The sequence below is a fragment of the Tupaia chinensis genome, unplaced genomic scaffold (assembly GCF_000334495.1).
Source record: "Tupaia chinensis unplaced genomic scaffold, TupChi_1.0 Scaffold000381_1, whole genome shotgun sequence".
Taxonomy (NCBI): Eukaryota; Metazoa; Chordata; class Mammalia; order Scandentia; family Tupaiidae; genus Tupaia; species Tupaia belangeri.
Genome location: NW_006159883.1, coordinates 3,768,113 through 3,772,032, shown reverse-complemented (window position 1 = coordinate 3,772,032; position 3,920 = coordinate 3,768,113). Strand labels below are relative to the sequence as shown.

The window sequence follows — 3,920 nt, the reverse complement described above, 5'->3', positions numbered from 1 at the left end:
CCATGATTAATGGAATTCCAGCTGCATTAGTGCAGACACTGGAGTAAGACCACCACTGACACTTGGGATTTTGAAAACATGGCCACTAGTGCAGGGTCTTTACCAACTGGCTGTTCTCTAGAATCATGCAGGCTGTCACCGACTAGCTAACTTTTAGAAGTGTGGGTTTATCATTGACTGATGTTCAGGAACTTGGAGCTGTCATTGACTTGTTAACTTTCAAAAGCGAAGTTACTGGAGGGAGGCTGTCATTAACTGGCTTATTGTCAGAAACGTGGCAACTGCAATGAGGGTGTCACAGACTGGCTGACAATTCAGAGCACCTGTAATGATCTGGAGTCATCATGACTTAACAATGGTTACCTGTTCACCACTTGAAACTTGGATTAAAGAATAGTCTTTGGAACCTGAAGATGGCATACTGTTATAATGCTGGACTGCCATCCACATGGCTGACTGCAATTAGCGTCCTGAACCCAGTGGCTTGAAAATCCTGGGCACATGTGTGTGCATGCCCAGGATCGCAGGAGGAGAATGGGGGAAAAGGGATTGCACTGTAGCCATCCCTGCTGGAGGGCGATTTCTCACTTTCCCTCTCACTGTCTCTCTTTCGCTCTGGCAAGTGAACACATCCTAAAGCAAAAACCTCTAAAAAGCTTTTAAAAAAAAAAAAAAGAATCAGTTTTTCCTTTCTTCAATGTGAAAAATAAGTACTTTAAATTCTCAGTATACCCTTTTGGTGTTCTCATATCCAAAACTGAAGGAAAGACCATGGAGACTTCACAGCTCTTCATCTGTGGAGTATACTTTTCAGCTACTGTTCCCATTCAAGTAACTTAAGCACCAATTACTATGGCAGGAAAATAGTTCTAATTGCCAAAATCTGTAATTGGGGGAAACCCTGAAATTTAGGGCACCTTGACAACCAATACAGGCTGTAGGTTTCCTTCCCCCTGGACACATGGATGAAGGGATGGAAGGGTGCTTGCTATGGATACCCGGTGGGTCTCTAGAAGATCCCTCCCGTGAAAAGGAATTACATGAACCAAAAAGTCAGTCACACTGAGGATGAGAGCCTAGGCTCAGAGACTTTTTCCATCAAGGATTCCTGAGAACTTAGCTGCTCTTTTGTCTCTAATTGCTTTGTTTAGTTATTTAACTGCTTTGTTTATATTAGCAGATTGCTTTCTTTACAGTGTAAACACCCTGAGGGAATAGCACTAGTTCTCTGTTTCTTAAAGGGTATTAAGGGCTGTCAATACTTCTAGAAAGCTAGTCACTATTTTCATTAATAATAATCCCACTACTATCAGGTAACCAAGCTCTAAGCCTGGCTATTCCTGTTAGAGTATTCTCAATAACAAATACCTGTGCTGAACTGTGGGCTGCACACTGACACTAATTCACTTGGAAAATACTGGTTTTATTTAAATGATTTGTTAGAAACTATTTCCTTGAAAAATAAAGTGAAGAGAATAAGGGTTCCAGAAAAAGACAGATGCATGACTATAAATCAACTGAATAAGCATTGCACCTTTATGCAAATATCCACCAAGTTCATATTTGCATTATTTCCATGGTAGAAAGTATAACTTTGAATATCAATTCCTAACTCAACAAAAAGATATCTTCAACAATTTGCGTATTTGGGGGCTAGCAGATGGTGTAACGGTTATATCGCTGGACTCCCATGTAGTTAACCGCTGTTTTGAGTCCTGAACCCAGTGGCTTAAAACTTATGACAAGAGAATGACCAAAATCCTGAGAGGAGAATGAAGAAGGGATTGCAGTGTGGCCATCCTCCCTAGGGGGGGGGGGGAGGGTGATTGCTCACTTTTGGTCTCTCTGTCTCTTTTTTTCTCTCTGGTGAGTACACATGTCCTATAGCAAAAATCTCTAAAAAAATTTTTTTGCTTATTATATATTTTTAAAAATGCATCAGAGGGTGCATGTGCTACTGGGGGGTGGGCAGGAAGAGAAACAGAAAAAGAGAGAGAGAGAGTGAGAAGGCACCTCCCAATAGGGGATAGTCATGTCACAGCCCCTTTTTCTCCATCTCTCCTTCCTTTCAGGAGTTTTGCCACACACGCGCACAAACCCAATGTGGTTTTCAGTTCACCAGGTCCAGACTGAAACTGCATAGTCAGCCATGTGACTAAGTCACTAACTGACTTAGTCATCATGCCACAAGTCAACCAGCTTTATTATTATTATTATTATTATTTAATGAATTTATTTCTTTATTTCTTTTATGAGCACGAGAGAGTGGGATGAGGGGAGGCATCCTCAACAGGATCTTGATATCCTCTGATCCATTCCATTTAGAAAGCTAGAAAAAAATCAAATCTTCATCCTATAAAGCTTGATTTTCCCATAGTCTACAAGGTGAATTTACAGCAGAGCATCAGTTACTCGGTAAGTGAAACTGACACGACATATTCAGGTGTAGACTATGATTGCATTTGACAGATAATGAAGAGTTAGAATTGATGTTTAAACATGGTGCTCCAAGGGTGAGCGAGAGGAACATCAGGGCTGTTTTCAGATACCTGTCTTAACCAACCACAAGTAAATGTTGTCACGATTTCTGATGATGGAAAACCTAGGAGGATGAGGCTTTTAAAACGAGAGAAAAATGATGGCTCCAGTCTTGGACACATTGTGTTTGAGGAGCCTGAGAGAAGAAATAGAGTAATCAGTTCTAACAAGTAGCTAGTCAAGCCATTCTGAAACTCACGGGCCTGGGTTGGAAATAGCAATTTTGGAGTCACAGTTTGACTCTGACTAGGAAATCACTACTCTCAAGAAGTTATTAGAAGTTTATAGTCTTTTTAAAAGATCTGTACATAAATGACCATAATACAAAATGTGGTAGAATTTTTTGAATGAAAATATTAACAAAATACATAGAAGTTGGTTTCAACTGATACAGGAAAGATTAGTTGGAATTCAAGAGAAGACTGTGATGGGAGGTGGATTTCTAAAGACTGGACGGTGCAAACCAGGCTACGCTCTTTTAAATTCAGACTCCCAACAATGAAAAGCTATGTCACCTTGGTCGAGCTATGAAACTGGGTGTCTGTTTACTCACTTGTGAAATAGGTATAAAAAGGATGTCAAGAGGGCTGGACAGTAGCACAGACATCTGTGAGGCTCACTTGCCTGGCAAGGTCCCCTGTCTGCATCTGGAGAACTCCCTGAACATACTGGGGTGGATATGCACGTGGACGTCCATGATCTGGGCTGGTAGACTTTGGGGGTAGATTGCTGTACAGAACTCCCACTGGGGGTTTCTTCTCTCATGTCTCTATTTCTCTCTCTATCTCTTTCACTTATAGAAGAAGGAAATCAAAATTGATAAAAGAATGTTGGAGACTTAAATGAGCGAATGTCCATAAAACGTTCACGAACCATAACTGTACCAATAAATGCCTATGATTATTATTTTTTTTTACCATAGCTGGACTCAGAACATGCCCATGGTTGCTCTCATTGTTACTATTGTTATTAATCAGACATAGAGAACAAAGTAAACAGAGGTATTAATGCATGGAAGCAGGCAGAGCAAGTTCAGGAAATGAGAGGTCTATGGAATACTTGGAAGCACCTTACCCAGGATACAAGAGAGAAACCAAAGCTCGCCTGCACAGTAGTAATGGCGAGTGACGCGGCCATGCAGACAACACAAGCTGGTAAGGATGCTGCCTCCCATTCTAAGGCAGGGCCTGGACTGGGAAGAAACTGAGGCAGGGCCCAGTTTATGAGCTCTCCCTTGTGTCCTTGAACTGGCCGGTATTCAATTTCTCTGCCGTGAGTTTTACTGTCATTACAGTACCCTGTAAGGGTAAAACATCACCCCCAACCATTGCAATAAAGCCAATTAGTGATCTTGTAGGAATGTGGTTCCCTAAGACTGACAC

At 41.3% G+C, this 3,920-nt stretch overlaps 1 protein-coding gene across 1 annotated transcript in view; it reads right to left on the bottom strand.

Annotated features, from left to right (window-relative positions):
* The window catches only part of SCN9A (sodium voltage-gated channel alpha subunit 9), a 185,277-nt gene that overhangs the window by 130,194 nt on the left and 51,163 nt on the right, over positions 1-3,920 (bottom strand). The window lies entirely within an intron of this gene.